Here is a 27,898-nt window from a genome sequence, read left to right as displayed (position 1 = left end):
GCGTTGGGCTGAGCACTTCGACTCACTGCTCAATAAAATAAACCCCTCTGATCCATCAGTGCTCAATGCACTCCCAGATCTCCCGCCTTCTCCCTTCCTTGATGATCCCCCCATGTTCAGTGAGGTCCTTACTGCAATCAGGAGCCTCAAAAACAACAAGAGCCCTGGCCCTGACGGAATTCCGGCTGAGATACTGGAGAAGGGAGGCTATCTACTGAAGTGGAAGCTGTTTCACTTCATACTAGCCATCTGGCACAGGGAGGCCCTGCCTCAAGAATGGAAAGACAGCAACATTGTCACCATCTACAAGAAGAAAGGAGATAAATCATCTTGTGGAAACAGTCGTGGCATCTCCCTTCTCTCAGTGGCCGGCAAGGTACTTGCGAAAATTATGCTTTCTCGCCTTTCATTTTTAACAGAGGGCATCCTCCCAGAGACACAGTGTGGCTTCAGAAAGAACCGAAGTACACTAGACATGATCTTCGCTGCCCGTCAAATCCAGGAGAAATGCAGGGAACAAAACAAGGACCTCTACATTACCTTTATTGACCTCACCAAAGCCTTTGACACAGTTGACCGTGATTTGCTCTGGAGCATCCTCAAGAAGTTTGGTGTCCCCCCCAAGTTTCTCAGCATCCTAAAACAGTTTCACGATGGTATGCAGGCCTGTGTACTTGTAGGCAGTGAACAGTCCCCCTCTTTCCCAGTGAAAGTAGGGGTGAAGCAGGGGTGTGCGCTAATATTAGGCTATATTTAATATATGAATATGTATTTTGATTCCGTAGAAATGGCGATTGTTGAAGGACCGCAATTGATGCTGGCGTATTTGCATCCATGTTACATAGGTGAGTTGAAAAATAAAACTGATCCACGCTAGACCTACTTAACAGTCATAAATAGTGTAATACTGTGTATTACACTATTTATATTAATTCATGGGGCAGCACGGTGGAACAGGGGTTAGTGCATGTGCCTCACAATACGAAGGTCCTGAGTTCAATCCTGGGCTCCGGGATCTTTCTGTGTGGAGTTTGCATGTTCTCCCCGTGACTGTGTGGGTTCCCTCCGGGTACTCCGGCTTTATCCCACCTCCAAAGACATGCACCTGGGGATAGGTTGATTGGCAACACTAAATTGGCCCTAGTGTATGAATGTGAGTGTGAATGTTGTCTATCTGTGTTGGCCCTGTGATGAGGTGGCAACATGTCCAGGGTGTACCCCGCCTTCCGCCCGAATGCAGCTGAGATAGGCTCCAGCCCCCCCCCCCCCCCCCCCCCGCGACCTCAAAAGGGACAAGCGGTAGAAAACGGATGGATGGATGGATGTCCATTCATACATTATTTATTTTTCACATAAAAAGTGGGGTAGTGCGGGTCTTGTGAATGCCCTGGGCCTCGCACACGGCGGCGAACACCCGAGACTCAAAGTTTGTACCTCTGTCACTGTGAAGGGACGCCAAACCCACTTATCATGCCCCCCACCAGGGCATCAGCAATTGTCTCTGCTTCCTGCTTTGGAATGCCAAATGCCTCCGGCCATTTCGTGAAATAGTCCATAGCGGAGAGGACATAGTGGCTCCCCTCATCAGACCGTGGGTACGGCCCTATGATGTCGATCCCCACCTTGTCCATGGGGCAGCCCACGGGGAACTGTTGGAGCGGTGCTTGCGAGTGCCCGCTGGGGTCTTTGGTAGTCTTGGAGAATGGTGCCACTGTCTCCCATGGTAGGCGTTGCCGGGCCACCACCCACTGCAAGACGGCCTGAGCTGTAGGTCTGTGTCACTCTCCTGCGCGTGCCTCCACTCTGCGTTAGTCCCTGTCTGTAGCTACCTACAGAAAACTTTGTCAGCCTGACACACTCAGCGCCCTCCACCCACTGCTCACATTCATCTGCTGAACATGGTCGGTGTAAGAGCGCATCCGCGTTGGAGTGGCAAGCCCCTGGCCGATGCTCTATCTCGAAGTCCTATCCTTGTTGCACTTACAACTACCTGGCAACCTGCCTGGCTCCTGGAAAGTCATTAACCACTGGAGTGCAGAGTGGTCAGTCCTTATCACAAAGTTTGCTGGAAGCGACGTAGTGTTAATTTGTTTCCAGTGGCCAGTTTACACGCGCACTTTAGAGCTGTTTTAAATGGTGGCTTAGTGGTTTACACCAGTGGTTGTCAAACTGTTTTCACCAAATACCACCTTAGAAAACACTTGGCTCTCCAAATACCACCACAATCACCAACATTGAAATATGCTTGCGTAGTAGTCCTACGTATTCATTACAAACAAGGCACAGGTTTTATTTGACATGTTTAGTTAATATTGTTGGCCACCGTAACATTTCACACAATGCACAAACATCATTAACAATGATACACCATATAAAGTACATATTAACAGACTTATTTGGTGGACTATTAGGTGGAGCCAAGAATCACTGGTCTAGACAGTAAAAACAAGGGCCTAGTGAGTGTCATTATTTGGCCACGGAAGTTGCCAAAGTTTTACCCCCTTTTTACATTCCAGTGAATATTTTATATAATATTTCCACAATAATTATCCTTTATAATTCCATCTTCAATATTTGTTTCTTCTGCTCACAGCACATTCACTTCCACAATACGGGTGATCGCATTTAGTTTCAACACTTAGATTCAGCATTTAGATTTAAGACTTATAATTAAAATTTAGATTTAGCATTTTGATTCGACAGTTACATTAGAGTAAGCATTTGGGTTTAACATCTATATAGATTTAAATCAGTGACGTGCGGTGAGGTTCATGGCTGGTGAGGCACTGACTTCATCGGAGTCAGATTTACAAACATATGAACCCTAAAGAGTATCTTATTCACCATTTGATTGGCAGCAGTTAACGGGTTATGTTTAAAAGCTCATACCAGCATTCTTTACACATACAAACTGTAGCACACAAAAAAGCACATTTAATAAAAAAAAACGTTATTATGGTCTTACCTTTACTTATAAATGAAGTCCATGCGCCGTTCCTTCTGAACAAAAGCATCGATAACTTGTTTATAGAAGTCTTCCTTATCTTTCTTCAGTTTTAAAAGTCTCTCTGTCTCGATGGAGATCTTCCTTTAATTATTACCTCCTGCTTCGATTGAAAGTCCAGTTTAGAAAACGGTTTTATTTTAGATATGTAATCCTCCATGTTAAAAGTCCAGGCGAGAGGAAAAAATAAACGACCGCTGCCGCTGCACTTAACTTGCTAACTGTTGCTGCTTGTTGTCACTTATTCTGCAGTAGAGTAGTCGCAAGAATGATCCCTGGGAACACTAGCTCCCTCTACCACCATGAGGCGGGATTACCGCGAGCCTCACCCAGTGCGTCTTCGCAGCCGTTTTATGATTGCTCAGCACAAGAAATACGTTACACACATACAGTTGTTGACAAAATACTTACTTAGTTACTTAGTTCCTCCCATTCCTGTTGGAACATTGGGCGACGAGTCCCCTCCATTTGTTCCGGTCACTGGCGACCCTTCTTGCTCCATGCCAGCTGACTCCCATCTCTCTCAGGTCTTCCTTGGCTGTTTGTCTCCACGTCTTCTTTGGCCGTCCTCTCTTCCTTGTTCCCCCTTCTGGCACCCAGTCCATTGCCACACTTGCCGGTCTTTCTCTTGGCAGTCGGAGTACGTGTCCAGCCATTCTCCTTCTCATGTCAGAGACTATGTCAGACAATGGTGCTACCCCTGCCCTTCTCATCACCTCTTCATTGGTGATGTGGTCTCTCCATGAGATCCTCAAGATGTATCTGAGGCACCGTCGGTGGAAGACATCCAGCTTGTTAGTAATGCTTGATGTCTTCATCCACGTCTCCCAGGCATAGGTCACTGTAGGGATGACCATTGACATATAGAGGTGCAGCTTTGTGAACGTACTGATAGATTTTGATGACCAGATGTTCCGGAGGCGTTGGAAGACTCCTGCAGCTTTTCCGATTCTGGTCTGTACATCCTTTTCTGCGTCTCCAGTGTTTGAGATATTGCTTCCAAGATACGTGAAGTTCTCAACGTACTCTATGCCTTGTTCGCTTACGGTGAGCAGTGGGACGTTTTGATCTTGTGCGACGGTCATGGCCTTGGTCTTGACAAAATACACTGTACATTATATACCTCAGCTAACTAAAATATGGAAATGTATAATATAATTCATATAGCAATACGGTCTCACTGCACAGCAGGCCAGCAGTTAGCAGAGTCATTGCGCGATCCATGGTGAGGCTAAACTGGCTGCTGACTCACCGTAAGTCTCTTCTCAGTTTGAACGGCAAATGTGAAAATTCAGCGATTTTGAATAAAAATAATCTAAAACTGGTGAAAAAATAACTTCATAGTATAATCACTGGATACATATAACAATTAATTTTTTTTTTTTCTTTTTACATTTTTTTTCTTTCCATGATGGCACGTGAGGCCCCGCCTCACCTGCCTCCCCTGACTGCACGTCACTGGTGTGTAATAATATATATATATATATATATATATATATATATATATATATATATATATATATATATATATATATATATGTGTGTGTGTATATATACATATATATATATATAAATATATATGTGTGTGTGTGTCTATGTAAGTATGTATACATATATATGTGTATATATGTATGTATGTATATATATGTATATGTATGTATGTATGTATATATATGCGTGTATGTATGTATATATATATATGTGTGTATGTATATATGTGTGTGTATGTATGTATGTATGTATGTATATATATATATATGTATATATATATGTCTATATATGTATGTGTATGTGTATATATATATATATATATATATATATATATATATATATATATATATATATATATATATATATATATATATATATATATATATATATATATATATATATACATAAATTCAGATTTAACATTTATATTCACTATTTAATTTATACCACAAATGTGAAAGAAATTAGCTAAATGCGAGAAAAGTTGACCAAATATTGAAAGAATATGGCCTAGAAAAATTTGATTTTTACCTTGGACAATCCATATTACTGGGCTAGGAGAAAAAAAAAGGCACAAAAGTGAAACAACAGAACAATTAAATGAAACTTGTTCCACAACACGTTTTACAGTACTTTGCTCATTTTAAGTATTTTAAGTACGGGTAATACATGGCAAATTCCCCTATGTTGTATATGTTAAGGGTAAAAATTTGTATTTTTAGTAAAGTCACAGACTTGATTTACTTTTACTCTTGCTTAAATGTTTGCTGTTTGTAGTGGTGTCAACTAGAATCTAGCCTGATTTTTCCCACTCGCACAATTAGAGGTTTCACAGCTCAGCCTCACAACCCAACACAGTTCAAACTGTAGGAGAGCAGGAGGGCCTTTCTTTAGGCGCCCATGTGTGAACAACATGACAAATGAGTCACCCTGAGTGAAAGAAGAATTCCAATCTACTACACCTGTGCCAACCCCACCCAAGTGAAAGGACTGATTGCCTCAAATTGCATATTTATAATGCTTAATTCTTCCATTATGAAACCTACTTACTTGAATTAGGGACAATTACCATTTTCAGACCCACTTCAGCTTTGTTTGGCACCCCCATTCATTAACATTTGAAAGTGTCAACTGCCAGACACAATGAAGACCCTCCCTCTGACCCCCTATGTCGACTGCCTGGAAATACTTTTTTATATTTGTAGCAGCTTACAAAAAGAAGGGGCAGGATCTGAACCTATTGTAAGTCAACACATTGTGCTTAATGGACAAAAGCTGCTGAATGGGAGAATGAAGGTCAACAGGATGTTTGAGGGAGAAAAGGTCTCAGAAATCACCCACCTTTTAACGTCTTCTAATTGTACAAACCGAACAGGCAGGAAAAGTAACAATTAGTGGACTAAACTGTCGGGGAAATAACAAGGATGATAAAAGAGGAGCTGATGAGTGTGCTGCGATGGAGTGTCAGAAGTGATTCGACCTTGTGGTTCTATTTTGAATGGTCAGAAATGATAGCAGGAGATTCAAAGCTCTTACACATGCACTGTTGTCATGTCCCAATGAAGATGAAGGCCCAATCTGTGTCACTCTCTGGATAATTCATCAGCAGCCCGACTGCATCATCTGAGTCATATGTAATGGTTTTTATTGCACACAAGAACTAGGATGACCACATTTACTCTTTCAAATATGTTACTAATGTGCTGCATTGACCTGAAGACAACCCTGATTATGAAGTAACTCCTGTTTGTCAAACTAAATCCATTCATCCATTTTCTATAACACTTGGGGACGGCGTGGCTCGGTTGAATGAGCGGGCGTGCTATCAACCTGAGGGTTCCTAGTTCGATCCCCAGCTTACGTGCTGTTGTTCACGTCCGTTGTGTCCTTGAGAAAGACACTTCACCCTTGCTCCTGATGGGTCGTGGTTAGGGCCTTGCATGGCAGCTCCCACCATGTGTGTATGAATGGGTGAATGTGGAAATAGTGTCAAAGCGCTTTAAATACCTTGAAGGTAGAAGGTACACAAATATGACCCATTTACCATTTTACAAACTGGAGCCATATCCCAGGTGACTGTTGGCCGGAGGCGTGGTATACTCTGAACTGTCTCAGTCAGTCACAGGGCACAAACAGGCAACTATTCACCATTGCATTCACACCTATAGACAATTTTACCAAGCAAGTATGTTTTGAAGATGAAGGAGGAACCTAGACCGATGTGGTCCCAATGTAGCCTTGACGCAAGCACAGATTGATAAAGTGAAAACAAAAGAAGTTGACTGGATTTTGTAAATGAACAAAATCCAACTAATTCAGTTTCAGTTTCAGTTTATTTCAAACATGCACCCAATACAATCACAATGTAGTCCATCACATATTTCCAGTTGTATCATTACAGCGCGTCCGAAAAGGAGTAGGAAGAAGCAAATCTTATTAAATCCTAACCCTTTTCATATCATAACAGTTTTATACCATTTCTTTGTTCTCTGTTTGGAACAGAACAGTGAATAACCTGTGTGGAGAGGTTTTCAGGTGGCCACAGATCAGTTTTCACGGAGGAGCGCTAGCTGTTCAAAGTCGGGACCCAGGTTGGACCACTCCTCTTTGCTTCAGTTGGTGACGTCTCTGTGCTGCTGACTTGTCTCCATTCAAGATGATCCCCTGCTGGCCTCCCAATGGACTGGACTTTCACATGAAGTTGGTACCTAGGGTGACCACTCCTTATGCATCAGTCGGTGACGTCTCTGTGCCCCGACGTGTCTACATGCAAGAGGATCCCCTGTTGGCCACCTACTCAGTGGCCTAATGGGTAGAGTGTCCGCCCTGAGAGCGGTAGGTTGTGAGTTCAAACCCCGGCTGAGTCATACCAAAGACTATAAAAATGGGACCCATTACCTCCCTGCTTGGCACTTAGCATCAAGGGTTGGAATTGGGGGTTAAATCATCAAAAATCACCAAAACTGGTTCCCGGGCGCGGCACCGCTGCTGCCCACTGCTGCCCACTGCTCACCTTACCTCCCAGGGGGTGAACAAGGGGATGTGTCAAATGCAGAGGACACATTTCACCACACCTAGTGTGTGTGTGACAATCATTGGTACTTTAACTATGGACTGAACTCTCACTTTATTAACTGTCTCCACTCGGCATCCATTGCACGGGTCATCCAGGTGGGGTGGGGGGATGTCGTTGTGGCTTGTGAAGCCCTTGGCAGATGGATGATTTGCAGTTATCGATAGATATGAATGGCTGTCTGTCGGTCAGGTATGATTTAATCCAGGAGAGTGCAATATGATCCAATTTCAGAGGCTGTTCAAACTACAAGTGTTTACAAAGTACAAGGAAAAAGAATCTTGATAAACATCTTGAACTTTGTTGAAAATGAGCTATTATTCATCTCATGTGTGTCGCGGTCCAGGCGCGTGTCAGTGCGCATTCATCTGTGCGCTGCATCGAGTGCAGCTCCGAGAGCGTGCAAAGTGCGCCGCAGACCGGCAGCAGCTAACAGCTGCAATCAATCGCCGGCAATTTGCACACATGGAGCTGATGATCTGACCTACCTTAAAAAACCTGCACAACCTGCCATCCCGCTGGAACATAACCTTCTGTTGATGTCCCGTAAGCGATCATTGGCTCTATGCAACTTAGCTCTTTGCTCTCCGTGTTTTCTTCCCCGTGTTTGATTTTCCCCTGTCATCTCCCTTGTGCCCGCAGTGTTTTCTTCCGTTGCCTTGGATTCGAGCTTTGCGTCTCGCTTCCTTGGACACCCCCCCCCCCCCCCCCCCCTGGAACTCGACTGCCCCCCCTTGATCCTCGACCCCCGCTTTAGACACGGACCTCCTACGCCCCGCTTGGCCCCCTGATCACCTGCCTGCCCCACGGACTGCCTTCTTGCCTTGTCCTTCCTCTCAATCCAACACTAGGTAACACACACTACAGCTAATCACACACATAGCCTCACACACACACTTTTTGGATCTAGTTCACACATGCAATTCCCCTTGTTTAATATTATTATTATTATTTGATTATTTTATATATATATTGTTTATATATATATAATAAATCATAGAGCTCTACTGCCCCCTTGTGTCTGTGCTGTCAACTCCCTCCTGCACACTCTTGCAGTACGTTATGGCCAAATTAATTATAGAACCTGACGGCACAGTTTTTCCTTAGCCCCGCTCCCCAGTGACTTTAGCCCCGCCCCCAGTGACTTATTTTTACTTTTCCCCACTCACTATGTCTTTTTCTTTTCCCTCTGCCCTGGATAATTGTTCTAGCCCACCTCACCAATATCATGGACTGTTTAGCGGTGCGGTAGGGTTAGAGGAATTTACCCGCTGCTTGGACGCCCTCCTCCCACCCTCAGTGACTGTTCCTTAGTCGACAGGAAGCTTCTTGCATCCGTTTTTGGACGGGGAGGATAGTACTGGTGGCTGTGCTGGTATGGTAGCACAGTTGCACCCAGCCAGGCTACCCCCTGCCAGACCAATACCACCTGTCTTTCGTTTTCCCAGCCGCAGCCCCCAGCCAGACCACCACCACCCGCTCCTAGGCTGGCCCCCGAGCCAGCACCCGCTCCTAAGCTGGTTACCAAGCCAGCACTTGCTCCTTGGCTGGTTCCCATGCCAGCACCCGCTCCTAGGCTGGTACCCATGCCAGCACCCGCTCCTAGGCTGGTTCCCATGCCAGCACCCGCACCCAGGCTGGTTCCCGAGTCAGCACCACCAGCTTCAGCACTACATCTAGCGCCAGCTTCAGCACCACGGCCAGCGCCCGCTTTTGCTCCACGGCCGGTCCATGCTTCAGCACCTTGGACAGCTACTCAGCCGTCCTCCACGTCTCTGGCTCCGACGACATCGTTCTCCACGTCTCCGGCTCTGACTACGTCGTCCTTCATGTCTCCGGCTCCGATAACGTCGTCCTTCTCGTCTCCGGCTTCGAGGACATTGTCCTCCTTGTCTCCAGCATCATTGCCCCCGCGACCTCCGGCTGGCCGGCCACACAGGCGGCCATCAGGCGCCCGCACGCGGTGCCCTCTGCAGCCAGTGTATGGACGCTTGTTGCGCCACTCGCATCCGCCTGCCCGACGGTCAAGAAGGTGGCCGTTTCTTGGTCGCCCGCCTCGCCGGCCGCAGCGGTATTCTACTCGCCGCCGCCACCAGACTCGTCCCCCGGTGGATTCGGGGGACGTGGGCTGGCTATTATTATTTGATTACTATATATATATATATATATATATATATATATATATTATATATATATATATATATATATATATATATATATATATATATATATATATATATATATATATATATATATATATATATATATATATATGTTGTTTATATATATAATAAATCATAGAGCTCTACTGCCCCCTTGTGTCTGTGCTGTCAACTCCCTCCTGCCAACATAACAATGTGTGAATCATGACTGGCTTAATTATTATGAGAACTGTTAGTAATTGCTATGAAATTGAGAAAGGGGTAGGATTAAATCAATCAATCAAACTTTATTTGTACAGCACTTATCATACATATAAAATGTAGCACAAAGTGCTTTACATTTAAAAACATAAAAAAACCTGTACTGTACCTCCCGTTTTCATTGCATAATCGCAAGTTCAAACAGTCAAACCTCCCTTCGCTCCAAACCCACAAAGCTTTGCTTTTTTGATTGATTGATTGATTGAAACTTTTATTAGTAGATTGCACAGTTCAGTACATATTCCGTACAATTGACCACTAAATGGTAACACCCGAATAAGTTTTTCAACTTGTTTAAGTCGGGGTCCACGTAAATCAATTCATGGCTTCTTACAATTATTGTTTGAACATGTTGTAAAGAGAAATACAAATATGTAATTATTATACAATGTATAACATTGTATCTGTTCGAAATAAATTAAACCATAACCATAACCAAAACACATGTTCTTGTCTCTGATAATGATTGTGAACTCTTGGCCAGGGGTCCGCATGGGGCTCTCTCATGACTCTGCCCTGGCTCCTTCTGGCTTTCCTTTGACACAAAATGTGAATAAGTAATGGCTATTTATTTGTAATTAATTATATTTTATTTAGTTAGTTTATTTTAATGTTACAGTTGTTATTTTGGAGAGTTCTGTGATCTTGTAATATAAAAATAAAATGTATTTTAATATTTTGTGGATCGAAATGTATGTCACACCCCCTATGTGTCATCTTTTGTTGCCAAGCAATTGTATTGTTTTTAGCGGTCAAAATCTGGTAAGCTAGCAATTGACAGAAAATACAACATTTAATGCTTCATAGACAGATTAATTTGCCTTCGCTGTTGGCGAGGTTGGTTCATGTGTGTGCTTAATATGTGGGGAGAAAATAGCAAACAATAAAAAAAATCAAATGTTGAATACATTTCCAGAACAAACACACAGCATTTGCGAAAAAAAATACCCAGCTAGAGATGACCAAAAAGGAGCAGTTTTGCTGATTCAGAGCAAAAAAACTTGGTGAGTCATTTTCTGTCTAGTGTTTGATTTTAGAAATTATATTTCATAAGTGTAGTGAAACTGTAAGTGGCGTTATCGTCGATCAAATAGAGTTTGCTGCTCTCGGTGGGTTTTATTTGGTGGGAAATGGCCTCAAATGGTTCTTTGTATGGTGAAGGTTGCCGACCCCTGCTCTAGGCAAAATGACCCCCAAAAAAGCGTAGTTCCCCTTTAACATTTAGATTTAGATTTAAATCTAAGATTTAGATTTAGATTTAGATTCAACATTTAGGTTAACATTTAGCGCTCACATTTAGATTCAGATTTTAATTTGAAATTTAGATTTAGATTCAACATTTATTTTAAGATTTAACAATTGGATTTAGATTTAAAATTTACATTTAGATTCAACATTTATTTTAAGATTTAACAATTGGATTTAGATTTAAAATGTACATTTAGATTTAACATTAATACTTAGATTTAACAATTAGATTTAGTTGAGATTTAGATTTAAATTTAACATTGAGGTTTATAATTAACATTTAGATCTAACATTTAGATTTAGATTTAAAGGTGCTGTTTGCAACATTTACACAGATGCCGAGAGGGCGCTAACTTTCCAATGTATTTTGCACAGTATATCCCGCCCTCTTCCGGTTTTTAGGACGTACTGGCGTATTTACGTACGTACGTAACACATGCACGCGCATTAGCTTTGGGTGTTGTTAGCTAATAATAGCAATTTGGATAGCTAGTGTTAGCTGTCATTGAATGAATGTATATTCTAGGATTAAATCAATCAAACTTTATTTGTATAGCACTTATCATACATATAAAATGTAGCACAAAGTGCTTGACATCTAAAAACATTAAAAACACAGTACTGTACTTCAGGCCATAAGACTCTTGAACGCGTCATAATCCCCAAAAATGGATTAACTGGCTGGAATATAAAGACAATATAACATACATCCATAAATGTGGATGCATATGCAAAAGTGCAATATATTTCTCTGTACAGTAATCTATTTATTTATATATGCACCTTATTGCTCTTTTATCCTGCACAACAACGAGCTAATGGAACGAAATGTTGTTCTTATCTGGACTGTAAAGTTCAAATTTGAATGACAATAGGTCAAATGCAGAGGACAAATTTCACCACAACTAGTGTGTGTGTGACAATCATTGGTACTTTAACTTTAACTTTAATAAAAGGAAGTCTAAGTCTATGTCTTCTATCATATCAACAACATGACTGCAAATTGTTAATTGCTTCTCTTGGAATGATTTTGTATGTGTGCACGTGTTGACGAGACCGGGTGAGTGACCACCATAAACACCAATCATTTCATTGGGGTCGGTAAAAAAATGTACTTTACAAACTTAGTAATTGTGAATAATTTAGACTGTTTTAACACACATGTGTTCTGTTAAACCCCTAATGGTCACAGGCTAGCCAATGGTGTTGTTATATTTTTTTGCTTTGAAAAATGTTACTGTGAGCAAGTTGCAAACAGCCTCTTTAACATTGAGGTTTAGAGTTAACATTTAGGTTTAGAATTAACATATAGCTATAACATTATGAGTCAACATTTAATTTAAACTTAAATATGATGAAAATGAGCTGAATGTGAGAAATATGTCTGCTAGAGAAGTGTGACTGAACTTTTACATTCGCCAACCCACACGTCAGGGACGTACGGTCAGGGTAGAGTTGAGGTACAACCTCACGTCATAGTGAAAAATGTAAAAAAAAAAAAAAAAAAAACGAGAATAATACAAAGATAAAATAAATAATGTCTCCATTAAACCGTGTTATAAATATATTGTATGATCAAATATTTTTTTAAATACTTGATTCAAATTTACTAAATGTTCCTGATCAGAATACAGGCACAAACCAGATATGATCATTCCGCTTGACTTTCCTGTCTAACTGACTGGAAGCTGGAGAGGCTGAGGGTGTGACTTATTGGCTGGTCTGATTGTCAGAATGTTGCCAAAATAATATTTGCAGAGAGATTTTGACACCATGAATTTCTAGTTTACACATTGTAGAATATGCAGTCTTTGTTATGTTTTAATGTATGAATCAATGCAATTGGAATACAGATATACATTCTAAATTCAATTTCAAATTTTGCAAAAGCCCTGTGTGTGTGTGTTTGTGCGTGTGGATAATTTTAAACGAGGACATGTGTAAATACTCAAACTGAGATCTGAATATTACAATGCTCAGTTTTGTCTGGTCTTGTTTTTGACCAAATATCAAGTGTACCTAATGAGGTGTCCAATACATACAGTATTAAAAGGGAACTGCACTTTTTTTGCCTATTGTTCAAAATCATTATGAGAGACAAGAAGACAAATGTATTTTTTATGCTTTCTAACTCGTAAATATAAGTCTACTTACAATGGAGTCAATGGGAGGTCCTCTATTCCTTTATTCCTTCTCAATAACCATTCGAAAACCGCCAACAATACTCCATTTACTTTTTTGGGACTTGAATATTTACAAAATATTAGTGATATTCTTATTATAAGCACTAACGCAGACAAGCTATTTTTAGCGGCGCCGTGATCATAGAACGCTAACGAGCTTATGCTGCTATATTGACACCATCCACTGGTGAGCTGCTTTCTCGCCTCGGAGCTTGTGAAAGTTTATTCTAGATCATAAACAATGCCTCTCACTTGGATAGTAGAAGAAAGAGGACATAATCCAAGTTGTTCAACTTTGGTATCCAATTTGAGCCCCGGAAATGGCAAAAAAAGACACAAAAATACACTTAATTCCACCCCCCATCTCTCCTATTAGTCTGCATCCCAGTGACAGCAGACATTGTACAGTAAGTGATGTTTAATTATGTTTGTTGGCTCTCATGAAGGCTGCTGTGAGGAGTAATCAGTGATGTTGTCAAAGGAAAAAGAAAATGTTGTGATGCGTTTTTGAATTTTATGCGCAGTATGCTTAAAAAGAGCAAAATACGTAAATATTACATTTCATAATGAACGTGCCTGTTATTACATCACATATATACTTACAGCATGTATAAATCCCTATTGGAAGTCTTCTGGTTTTTTTAAAGATAGCAACTACCATAGGCTCCATTGTAAGCAGACTTTTGCTTGCATTTATTTACTCGTTAGAATGCAAAAAAAAAGGACAACATATGTGTGCCTGTCTTGCATAAGGATTGTGAATGATTCTAAAGAAAGGTCCCCTTCAATGTGTCCAATTAGCAGTGTGTTGCCAATCCTGGACCATCCATCAGTATCAACTGTGACCCCAGATACACTAATTCTAGGTCAATAGGTCAATCAGTGCAATTGTTCCTGTTCCGATACTTTTTTCCCCTTGTATTGTCTATTATTTCCAATTTATTGACTTAATGTTTATATCAGTCCCAAGACTGTAGAATCCTTCTAGGATTTCCAAGCACAACAACAGAAAATCAAATGCTACTGTTTCACTGGATTTGACCTTCCAGTGCTTTGTGGAAAACCCCCTGTCAGTGTCAATTTAAATTCAAATGGCTTCCACAGCTTAATATTATTGTGTTTTTATTATGTTATAATGTACGTATATATTTATGGTCAGAGTAGAGGATTTCACAGGTTTATGAATGCATGTATAGTAAAAAGTATATTGCAGTCATTGAATGCATTTATTATGTGTATTAAAAAGACACGTCCCACTTACTATTCTACTTGTGCTATTGATTACACATAACTCACTTTGTCTGATTATGATTACATTTCAACGTTGACTTTCTGCGTGAAAGGAATTCTCTCCGTCGGTGTCAGTCTTGTTGACTTGTATGATCTATGACTCATCAATACCATCGATTCTCCCAAAGTTCATCCAAAACGTTCAATACAGGCACATCAGTATTTTACATTTTTAAAAAAAATGGGAAGGCGAGGCAATCTGCACGTCAGCAAAATGTCACTATAATTGAGCCTGGCTGATGTTATTGTCCCTTAACGAAGTTCTGACTGTTTTATAAACAGGGTTGGGACAGGAGACATCAGTCACCAGGGAGGCCGTTAACATTACCAAGGACAGGGACATGCAAGCAGGAAGGTGAACGTGTGCCACACTCTCGACTGTCACAAAGCCTTTCAAGGCTTAAGTTGTGTGACCATTTGCACACTGATAACAACTTATTTGTTGTACACAGTGACGTGCAGTGAGGTTTGAGGTTGGGGAGGCACTGACCCACAAGTCAGATTTACAAGCATGACAGTATGATGCAATGGCACCAGCGGAAAATCACAAAAACACACAGTATGATGCTAGAATAAGTGAAGTGAAGTGAATTATATTTATATAGCGCTTTTCTCTAGTGACTCAAAGCGCTTTACATAGTGAAACCCAATATCTAAGTTCCATTTAAACCAGTGTGGGTGGCACTGAGAGCAGGTGGGTAAAGCGTCTTGCCCAAGGACACAACGGCAGTGACTAAGATGGCTGGAGCGGGGATCGAACCTGGAACCCTCAAGTTGCTGGCACGGCCGCTCTACCAACCGAGCAATACCGAATAAAACATTTCGACACACTTAGAACACAATTTACACAGCAACTGCTCAGCAGACAACTTTTTAACTTGGGGCCGCATTGTGTTAAAACAATTTGGCCGGGAGTCGAGATATACACTACCGTTCAAAAGTTTGGGGTCACATTGAAATGTCCTTATTTTTGAAGGAAAAGCACTGTACTTTTCAATGAAGATAATTTTAAACTAGTCTTAACTTTAAAGAAATACACTCTATACATTGCTAATGTGGTAAATGACTATTCTAGCTGCAAATGTCTGGTTTTTGGTGCAATATCTACATAGGTGTATGGAGGCCCATTTCCAGCAACTATCAGTCCAGTGTTCTAATGGTACAATGTGTTTGCTCATTGGCTCAGAAGGCTAATTGATGATTAGAAAACCCTTGTGCAATCATGTTCACACATCTGAAAACAGTTTAGCTCGTTACAGAAGCTACAAAACTGACCTTCCTTTGAGCAGATTGAGTTTCTGGAGCATCACTATTGTGGGGTCAATTAAACGCTCAAAATGGCCAGAAAAAGAGAACTTTCATCTGAAACTCGACAGTCGATTCTTGTTCTTAGAAATGAAGGCTATTCTACAAAATTGTTTGGGTGACCCCAAACTTTTGAACGGTAGTGTATATATATATATATATATATATATATATATATATATATACATATATATGAAAGAGCGGGCACTTGCTGCGTGCTCGCCCGACACTGCGGCACGAGCGCAATGATGTCACGTTATTGATGGGTGTGGAGTTGAAACTCAGTGTGAATGAAGTGTCCCTGCCCTGGAAGTAAGGAGCTGTCTCCTCCTTAATCTTACTCCTTGGTGAAGTACCAGAAAGAACTACATTTCCCAGAACACCAAGGTCAAGATGGCCACCAATTGGCTGATTCAAGGCAGCTGTTAAGGAATGGTGGTGCTGTCTCATTTCATGCAAGCAAGCAGAGCGGCAAGACGCAAAAATCTACAAGATCCATCTTTAAAAGACTTCCAACACACCAATGGTCGGTGAATATACCCACTTTGCAATATGCTGAAATGCTTATTTGTTAAAACTCACCTTGACATGTTGGTTTACTTACCTGTCTTAAATTGTTTTTAGTTTGAACCACAGCAAATTTACTCCAACCTTGAGCATTGATTGCATCTGGGTATTTTCTTACTGTTTGATAATTAAAAAGCTTGAGTTAATTGAATTGTTAAATAAGCTCAATTTAAAGGGATAAAAAGTCAAAGATTATGGTTCAAAGTTAAAAGTAATAAAGATAAAAGCAAAGTTGAAGGATAAAAATGTTAAAACTTTTGCTTAAAGTTAAGCTAATTATACTTACCTTTATACTTACCTTACTAATTAAGCTACCTTATTAATTAAGCTAATTATACTTACCTTTTACTTACCTTTACTCCGTTTGGTGGATTTACTCAGTTCCATCATGGTAATGAATTTACATGATTGATTACTTAATTGCATGATTAGTTAAATGATTAATTGAGTGAACGATTAAGTAATTAAACGATTGATTGATTAAATTAAATGATCAATTAATTTTGACTTCTTTAAAGTGACTAAAACTACTTTTCTGATTTACTTGTTTCATTTTACTGAAACTGGTTAATTTGACAGTGCATTCACATGCATTTAATCTAAGTGTCTAGAGTCCTTTTGAAAAGTAATGTTAGATAATTTAAAAGTTTAAACAATGGTATTTAAAAGTTTGCAAATTTAACTTTAAAAATAATACCTGTTTGAGTCAGTTGAATTTGAACCTTTTTGTAAATACCTGTACATATATTGTTTTTTCATTGTTAACACTTGTGTTCGAAGGTTAACAACCTGATTGAATAAAGATCAACAGAAAAGAAACCAACAAAGCCAAAAAGTTGGATAAATAAAGTTGATCAATTGGAAATCCGAGTTGTCCTGGTGTCCTTTACGGAGTCAATAAGTGGAACTTGACAGTTGTTAACCACGGACCAGCCCTGGACAGTGAAGATCAAAGGCCTCAAGACCCAGGGGAGCTGTGGACGCCGGAGAAAACGGGATAAAGATGGCCGAAGAGGTATTGGGGAAGACTGCCGTGATCCTCAAGCAGGAGAGGACGACAGCCAAGAGGAACCTGACCAGAGTGGCCAACCTGATCTCCAGAGGAGCAGGCACCATGCTGCAATCCGAACTAAAAGAGGAGTTTGCCAAGTTTGCCGACCGTTTCACATCACTGCTGGATGCCAACGAGGACTTCAAGATTGGCCTGGAGGCTGACGTCAAGAAGGATGACCCAGATGGGGAGCTCGAGAAACAGCAGGAGGATGACATCCGAGCAACTATAAAAGATGCCGAAGATAAGATGGCAGAAATCAAGGACATTGTCCAGACCAACCTGTGGGGAAGATACGGGAAGACTGAGCTGAAGGCAGCGATTTCCGAGGCAGAGGACGCCATTCAAAGGGCTGAAAATGTAGCAGTTGAAAGCAACAACGTGGAAGGCTATGACGTTTACCTCACCCTGCTGAATGAGACGGTGAGTGTTACCATCCATACCATGGCCCATTGGGAGAAATGGACCCCTCAGCACTTAAAGGACGAGATGGATGACAAACTAACACAAGTGAAAGCAGCTCACTACAGGCTCAAGTTGAGGAAAGCTGAATTCGCCACATCCAGGAGGCTGGCTGATCAAGGTGCAGGAGGACGACCTGGCCAACCAACACATCCCATTGTGAGGATAAAGCCTACATCCCTACCAGTCTTCCATGGGAGCAAAATAGACTTTCACAGGTGGAAGAAGGATTGGGAGAGCCTCCAGAAACAAGGGGAGCCGACTGGATCACCAGAGGTAAAGAAGATCCAGCTGTTGGAGAGCGTCAGTGATTCCATTGCCAAGGAACTAAGACTGTCCACCTACACCACAGCAACAGATATCTTCAGGGTCCTCGAAAACAGGTACGGCAACAAATCAACGATCACAGTCGAAATCTTGGAAGCGCTGGACAAGATGGCACAAGTCAAGGGGAACCAGCCCAGGAAGGTCATTGACCTAATACAAGCTGTGGAGAAGGCCCTGGCTGACCTGACGGAGCTAGGAAACTCTGGAGCCATCAGAAACCCCCTCGTCATCAGGTCGATTGAAAGCAAGTTACCAGATTTCATAAAAAGAGACTGGCTGATGTATATGGTTGAGCCCACCAACCGTGTAACCCCAGACAACCATTTTGATATGCTCCTAAAGATCCTAAAGAGCCAGGAGGAAATACTGGAACGACTCGAGCAACTAAAGCTGGTGGACAAAGCGGAAGAAGCAGACAGGAAGAAGCCAGAAAGAAAGTTTGCATCTACCAGGGCTACGAGTAAAGATGGTGACGAGGTCTGTGGCATTTGTGGTGGTGGTGGGCACACCAACAAGATCTACTTTTGCAAGAAGTTTAAAGGCTTGAAGCTACATGAGAAGAAAATGGCCCTGAAGAAGCTGGGAGCGTGCAGGAAGTGTCTTGGGTATCACGACGCAGGTGGCTACTGCAGAGACACCTTCCTATGCGGAAACCAAGACTGCAAAAGGGCAAGCGGCACACCTGACCACCACTACTTCCTATGCCCAACAGCAGAGGCCAGAAGAGAAGGAAGCAAAGGTGCAAAAGGAGGAAAAGAAGGAAAAGGTAAATTCACTGAGGAACAGGAGGCCTTCTTGTCACAACTTGCCCCAGAACTGGCAGAGAAGGGCAGAAAGGCATTCTCAAACCGAGCCTTAATGACTCTCAAATCAGCGGGCCAGTCTGAACTGCTGAAGGAAACTGGGCTGGCTGAGTTACCAGTGATGATGATGTTGATGATGGTCACAGCTAACGCAGGTCAGAAGATTGGCACACTTATAGACCTGGCATCCGACACAAATTACATCACTCACAAAGCTGCCGAAAGACTTGGCCTGAGAAGTGAAGACATAGCGCTGGTCGTACATGGAGTTGGAGGCATGACAATGAAAGTCAGGACGAAAAGGTACCTCCTGAAGGTCCGAGTCAAGACTCCCAAGGGGACTGAGCGAGCACATCAACTGGTCTGCTATGGCCTGGAGCAAATTGCAAAGGTCCATCAAGCAACTGAACCCGAAAAGTTGAAAAGCTTCTTCCCAGATGTCCAGCTTGAGGAGTTAGAAAGACCAGAGGAAGTCGAGCTCCTCATAAGCCATCGCGAGGGACGACTCGCACCCCCAAAGACTAAAAGTCATCGGTGACCTTGTCCTATGGGAGAGCCCCCTGGGCAAAACAGTCGGTGGAGCACACCCTGACTTGCTCGAAGAAGTGGAGGTGGCAGCATATGAGTCAAGAACCCACTTTGCCCGCTCCATGAGAACCGCTGCTGTCCGATACCAAGAGATCACAGTCCCAGCGTCTGAGCCAGGCCGGCTACAGCAGGACGATGTGGCCCACGCAACTACATCTGCCAGTAACCGTGAATTTCTTGATTGGTGGCACTGGGACAGCATCGGAGCTGCATGTGAGCCGAAATGTGGAAGCTGCCGGTGTGGAAACTGTCCTCCAGGAGGAAAGGACATGACCCTGGCGGAGGAGAGGGAGTTTGAGATCATTAAAGGAGGACTCACCTACAAGATGGAGGACTCTCACTCCTCAACTCCACACTGGGATGCCAAATATCCCTGGACTGAAAATCCAGCCTCTCTCCCCAACAACAAAAGAGCAGTCCAAGCTTGCTTCTTGAGAATGGAAAAGCAACTGAGCAAAGACCCAGACTGGAAAGTTGCATATTCCACCCAGATCCATGAAATGGTCCAAAGAGGCGCAGCCATAAAACTCACCAATGAAGTCATGGAGAAGTGGAAAGGACCAGTTTGGTATGTCAGCCACTTGGTGGCGCCAAATCCCCATTCAGTGACTACACCAGTTCGTATTGTCTGGAACAGCAGCCAAAAATACAACGGAGTGAGCATGAATGATCTTCTCCTAAAAGGACCAGATGTTCTCAACCCCATCAGAGCTGTCCTGCTCCGATTCAGAGAAGGAGTGAACGCAGCTCTGGGCGACATCAGAAAGATGTATAACTCTGTCTGGTTGGAAGAGCGAGAGATGCATCTGCACAGGTTCCTGTGGAGAGACAGCCCAGGAGAGGAAATCAGTGAGTATGCCGTCACCAGAGTCAATATGGGCGACAAAGCTGCTGGCTGCATTGCTCAATTGGCCATGAGGGAAACTGCAAGTCTGCCCAACTTCACTCACCTGCAGGATGAACGCAGAGTCATTGAAGAAGACAGCTACGTGGATGACCTGTTGACCTCCCACAATGACCTGAACAGACTTGACCAAATCACAGCTGGAGTTGAAGAGGTCCTAAAGGCTGGAGGCTTCTTCCTCAAACCATGGGTCAGGTCAGGGCAAAGTGGGAGGAAAGAAACTGAAGCGGATGTCCTAAAGCCAGAGCAAGGAAACACCTTGATTCTTCCAAACCAAATAAGAGAAGGAGAGAACAAAGCCCTGGGCATCGGCTACCAGGTGGACAAAGACAAACTGTACATGCTGACGGCGGTTAACTTTTCCAATAGGAAGAAAAAGATGAGAGTTGGCAAAGATCTTCTTGAAGAGGAGGTGAGAGCTGAAACGCCTAACCCACTGACGAGGAGAGCTCTCCTAAGCCAAGTTGCTGCACTGTACGACCCAATCGGCCTAGTTGCACCGGTCAAGCAGAAGGGAGCAATTCTCGTCCGTAAAGCATTCCAAGAAGGAGGGGGTGGCAAGCTGACCCAAGAAACCTGGGATCAACCTCTTTCAGAAAGACTCAGGGAAGAAGCCATACAGCTCTTCGAGGAATATGCCCAGCTTGGACAGGTGAAATTCCACAGGAGCCTCACACCGCCCGACTGGAAAGGGAAACCCTACGGCATCACATTTTCTGACGGAAGTGACAAAACCTATGGTGCTGTGATGTACGTCAGATGGGAGACAAGTCACGGAACTGAAGTTCGATTCGTGGAAGCAAAGGCCAAACTGACACCCCTGGACCAAAAGGGAGATGCTGTAAAAGCAGAAATCTGTGGCGCAGTCTTTGCTGCCAGAATTCGGAAGTACGTGGAGAAACATGCCCGTATGAAGATTGAGAAATGGTTCCACCTACTGGACAGTCAAACAGTCCTCGGGGCCATCCAACGAGAATCATACGGATACCAAACCTTCTTCGCCAACAGAGTGGGCGAAATCCAGATGTCCGGGCCAGTGCAAGACTGGTGGTGGACCAGAGGAGATCTGAACATTGCCAACTTAATAACAAGAGGAGGAAATCCCAAAGACTTAAATGAGGAATCCACATGGCAAAACGGACCAGAGTTCCTGAAGTGGCCAGTGGAGGAGTGGCCTATTCAGTCAGCTGGAGAAGTTGCAGCCCAGGCCAGGGAGAGTGTAAACAAGCTTCAAAGAAAGGCATTCTCTGCTGCACTGACCAGAGCTCAAGCTAAGATGAGTCGGCAAAAAGAAGACCCACTGGCCACTCCGGAAAAGGAAAGTCCCTGTGAAGAATCGAAACCTATTATGCCAAGAAGAAAACCCACTAGCTGGGTGAAACATCTTGTGGATGTAAAAAGGTTCAGTAGCCTGACAAAACTGACCAATGTCGGCGGAGATGGTGTCTTCACCTGGGGTGAATTTCAAACCTTCCTCTACATGGCTGCCAACCTTGCAAATGAGCGACCAATCGATGCAAGAACTCAAAGCAGGGAAGACTGTGTGGAATACATCACCCCGAACTCTCTGCTCCTAGGGCGTGCCAACCCTAAGGGAGATCCTGGAGACTTCCAGTTTGATCGCTATCCTTATAAAAGACTGCAAGTAATTCAAGCTGAAGTCACCAAATTCTGGAAGAAATGGAGCCAACTAGCTGGACCCAACCTCTTCATAAGAAACAAATGGCACACCAAAGAGCGAAATGTTTTTGTCGGAGATGTGGTCTGGTTGGCTGACCAAAATGCCCTGAGAGGACAGTACAAGCTGGCCAGAGTAGTCAGAGCCAATACGGACAGCAAAGGCATCGTAAGAGACGTGCTTGTGAGGACCTTTCCCAGCTATCCTGTCCCCATCAAGAAGACAAGCGACAAAGAAAAACCGACCACGAAAACCAAGAGGCTCAGACATCAAATCCCAGCAACAATCCTGCATAGGGATGTCAGACGCCTCATTATTCTAATTCCCATTGAAGAACAAAGGAAAGAAGGACCTGTGTGACCCCATTGGGTTTTGAAAACCATGAGGGCCAAGTGGGAGGTGTGGAGTTGAAACTCAGTGTGAATGAAGTGTCCCTGCCCTGGAAGTAAGGAGCTGTCTCCTCCTTAATCTTACTCCTTGGTGAAGTACCAGAAAGAACTACATTTCCCAGAACACCAAGGTCAAGATGGCCACCAATTGGCTGATTCAAGGCAGCTGTTAAGGAATGGTGGTGCTGTCTCATTTCATGCAAGCAAGCAGAGCGGCAAGACGCAAAAATCTACAAGATCCATCTTTAAAAGACTTCCAACACACCAATGGTCGGTGAATATACCCACTTTGCAATATGCTGAAATGCTTATTTGTTAAAACTCACCTTGACATGTTGGTTTACTTACCTGTCTTAAATTGTTTTTAGTTTGAACCACAGCAAATTTACTCCAACCTTGAGCATTGATTGCATCTGGGTATTTTCTTACTGTTTGATAATTAAAAAGCTTGAGTTAATTGAATTGTTAAATAAGCTCAATTTAAAGGGATAAAAAGTCAAAGATTATGGTTCAAAGTTAAAAGTAATAAAGATAAAAGCAAAGTTGAAGGATAAAAATGTTAAAACTTTTGCTTAAAGTTAAGCTAATTATACTTACCTTTATACTTACCTTACTAATTAAGCTACCTTATTAATTAAGCTAATTATACTTACCTTTTACTTACCTTTACTCCGTTTGGTGGATTTACTCAGTTCCATCATGGTAATGAATTTACATGATTGATTACTTAATTGCATGATTAGTTAAATGATTAATTGAGTGAACGATTAAGTAATTAAACGATTGATTGATTAAATTAAATGATCAATTAATTTTGACTTCTTTAAAGTGACTAAAACTACTTTTCTGATTTACTTGTTTCATTTTACTGAAACTGGTTAATTTGACAGTGCATTCACATGCATTTAATCTAAGTGTCTAGAGTCCTTTTGAAAAGTAATGTTAGATAATTTAAAAGTTTAAACAATGGTATTTAAAAGTTTGCAAATTTAACTTTAAAAATAATACCTGTTTGAGTCAGTTGAATTTGAACCTTTTTGTAAATACCTGTACATATATTGTTTTTTCATTGTTAACACTTGTGTTCGAAGGTTAACAACCTGATTGAATAAAGATCAACAGAAAAGAAACCAACAAAGCCAAAAAGTTGGATAAATAAAGTTGATCAATTGGAAATCCGAGTTGTCCTGGTGTCCTTTACGGAGTCAATAAGTGGAACTTGACAATGGGAAAATGCATTTGTAGACAAATATGATATGCCTGAGCAGGTAGGAGACACCAAAAGTAGCAAGCGGTAGAAAATGGGTTAGAAAAGACAGATTTAAAAAAAATAATAATAATTTTTTTAACTTGGGACTTCCCGTGGGCCGGATTTTGGACACTGGCAGGCCGCATCCAGCCCGCGGGCCGTAGTTCGGGGACCCCTGCACTAGACGGTATATCTTACCTTTACTTGTAAATGAAGTCCATTCGCCTTTCCGTCTGGACGACGATCTCTATGACTTTGTTGTAGAAGTCCTCCTTTTTCTCTTTTTCTTTAAGTTTTAAAAGTCTCTCTTTCTCAATTGAGATAATTGCCATTCAAGCTCCTGTTTCCCCAACAAGCAAGTGGTGTTTATCAGGTATTTTAATATCTCACAATGTTCCTTTACATTGGCATTGTGGATGCTGATATTAAGTCTCATTTAGAGCCAGATCCATACGTGATATTCCAAACGTTTTTAAATAAATCTGACCTTGAATGTGGGCAGACGAGCTTTCATGTTTTTCGAGGCTTCTTGGAAGGTTTTTCAGATCCATCCCATCCATTCATTTTCTACCGCTTGTCCCTCTCGGGGTTGCTGGAGCCTATCTCAGCTGCATTCGGGTGGAAGGCAGGGTACACCCTGGACAAGTCGCCACCTCAGTATATCCCATTTGGGTCCAAACACAGCCACTCGTTGAGAATAAAAGGCAGGGAAAGCAATAAAGACGTTTTTTGTAGCACAGCCACAAAGCCATTCTTTCCCAGTATACCAATCCTTTTGAAATGAACAAGTTATTTTTTGTCCTCGGACCACACACCCCTGAATCAAATCTGGCAGCTCTGGCGTTGATCTCCCAGTATTAATGACTTCTTGTTTTGATTGAAAGTCCAGTCTTGAATATTTTCTGTTTGATTTTTTGTTGTTCAGTAGTTTTCGCTTCTGTCATAACCACTCTTGAGACTTTGCAGAGAACATTAATATAACGTCTCTTAATGACTACCAGAGGTGGGTAGAGTACACAAAAATTTTACACAAATTAAAGGGAGGTGCACTATCATTCACAACCGTTATGAAAGACATGACAACGTAAGGATTTTAAAAAAAAATGTTTTATGCATTCTAACTTCCATCTATCCATTTTCTATCGGTGTCCCGGGGGGTGGTGGAGCCTATCTCACTTAATAAACTTAAATACTGCGGAGCCAATGGGAGCTCCTCTAATTTGCCCATAAAATCCAATAAATAACCTTTCAAAAACCACCAACAATACTCCATTTACATTTTGTGATCTAAATATTAACCAAGTGTTAGTGATATTGTTATTATAAGCGCTAATGCTAGGTTCACACCAACGGCGCTTTGACGGCACTTTAAAGCGGCATGCAAAGCGGCGTTAAAGCGTAACAAAGCGTGATTAAAGCGTGAGGGTCGTAATGGATCGTGGGAAAGCTTGTAGTGAAGCGGGACATGCGGCAAGATCGCCAAAATGTTTTAAACGGTTTAAAAAAATTTGGCGCTCTGTCAAGAATGGAATAAAGCGCCGAGAGCGTATCAAAGCGTGACAAAGCTCAGCAAAGCTTGACTCAAAGCGTAGGAAAGCTTAACAGATCTTGGTTCAAAGCGCGGACCCCAGTCTACAACTACAAATAGGAAGTGACTGTGATATTGACTAGTGACATTGAAACTTAAAACCAACACAGGATTACAAATCCATTCTCTTTTGCATCATTGCCTTTTTTATACGATGATCATTGTTTCTGTACTTCTGTGAGTTTGCTGTTTGATGTTACAGTTTGACATTACTGTCTATAATTTTTCTGTATGAAAATGTAAACAAAAATGGTTCTTAACTTTCTACTTTGTGGACAATGTTGATCCACTCTCTTGTATCATCTCAAACAACATAATGTACCCTTTGTCATATGAACCCCACATTATGTAACCTGATTGGTGAACAGTGATACTATTTGTGCTTTTTTGTTTGGTCAAGTTTGTTGCTTGCTGTACATGTTGATAACATCTTCCTTAATAATAAAGAGAATATGTTACGTTTAAAAGAAATGCCTTTTATTATTGTCAACTAGCATAAGAAATGAAAGATAGATATTTATTAAGATGACAAAGAAATAAAAGAAATGAAGATATAAAACATACTTTAACAGAAAAAAAGAGAAATTGAAAAAATAAATGAATACAAAAAATGTTTGGAAAACAGTATACTGAGTTTTTCACATTTTTTTTTACTTATTTGTTTATCATATTTCTCTTTTTTATTACATTATGTGTTTTATCTTGTATATAATAAAACAAAAAAAGAAATCAAATAAATAGATAAATCTAAAAAATGTGGGGAAAACTTAGTATACTGAGTTTTTCACATTTTTTTTTACTTATTTGTTTATCATATTTCTCTTTTTTATTACATTATGTGTTTTATCTTGTATATAATAAAACAAAAAGAGAAATCAAATAAATAGATAAATCTAAAAAATGTGGGGAAAACTTAGTATACTGAGTTTTTCACATTTTTTTCTTATTTTTTTGTCATATTTCTCTTTTTTATTATATTATGTGTGCGCTCGCAATTTATTCATCAAATTCACAAAATAATAATTGCATCAAAGCGTAATAAAGTTCAATAAAGCGTAATAAAACGTATCAAAGCGTGATTTAAAGCGTATCAAAGCGGGATCAAAGCGGCATCAAATCGTGAGAAACGGTAACAAAGCGGGAAATAATTCGTTTTAGAGCGTATCAAAGCATAACATTACTTCGGAGATCGGGATATTCGTGGAAAAATTGACAAAAATGACGGCGCTTTGCTCGCCGCTTTAAAGCGCGGCAAGCGCCGTTGGTGTGAACCAGGCCTAATGCAGACTAACTATGTATAGCGGCGCCATGATCTCTACCGTGTGCCTTGTTTACATCATCGAGTGGTCTGCTGCTTTCTCCCTTCCTTGCTCCCTGTAAGGTTATTGTAGATCTTAATTCATGCATCTCACCTGGACAGAAGAAGTCTGAGTAAGAAATCCGACAAGTTGGTACACTTTGACACCCATTTAGGACCCGAAACTGGTGAGGACGACACAAAAAGACGCATGTTCCTCCCGTGCCACTCCTCCATTTCTTTGTGAGGATTATGACACAAGTGATGTTTTATTATGTTTGTTGGCTCAAATGTCTGCAGTGAGTAATAATCAGTGCACTGCAAAAACTGAAATCTAAGTAAGATTAAATATCTCAAATAAGGGTGATATTTGCTTATTTTCTGTCTGATAAGATAATTCTTCTCACTAAGTAGATTTTATGTTAGAGTTTTTTACTTGTTTTAAGGGTTTTGGTCGTACATGATCTCAGTAAGATATTACAGCTTGTTGCTGAGATTTTATGACCTATATTGAGTAAAACATGCTTGAAACTAGAATATCAACTGTTGCAAAGGTGTGTCATCAACACTCACAAGTATAAAACTACTTTTTTAAAGTAATAATTTTTTACTTCAAGCATGAAAAATAAAATCATGATGCCGAGCACATATCATTATGTCAAGATAATGGCACTAGCATTTACTTAATTTAAGAATATTTTTCAACATATTGAGCAAAAAGTTCTCTCTTTTTTTTCTACCATGAAAATTGTACTTGGTATTAGCGAGAATATAATTATTTTAAGGTATTTTTGGGTCATTGAGGTTAGCTAATTTTACATGTTTTGTAAAGTCTTGACAAGCCAAATTTTCTTGTTCTATTGGCAGTTTTGCTTAGTTCAAATAAAATACCCCTAATTATTTATTTATTTTCTTGTTTTTGAACACTGACTTTTTGCAGTGTGATGAAGAAAAAATAAAGCAATTGTGATGTGTTTT

Source organism: Entelurus aequoreus, linkage group LG02, assembly GCF_033978785.1.
Source record: "Entelurus aequoreus isolate RoL-2023_Sb linkage group LG02, RoL_Eaeq_v1.1, whole genome shotgun sequence".
Taxonomy (NCBI): domain Eukaryota; kingdom Metazoa; phylum Chordata; class Actinopteri; order Syngnathiformes; family Syngnathidae; genus Entelurus; species Entelurus aequoreus.
Note: the sequence above shows the minus strand (reverse complement) of the source record.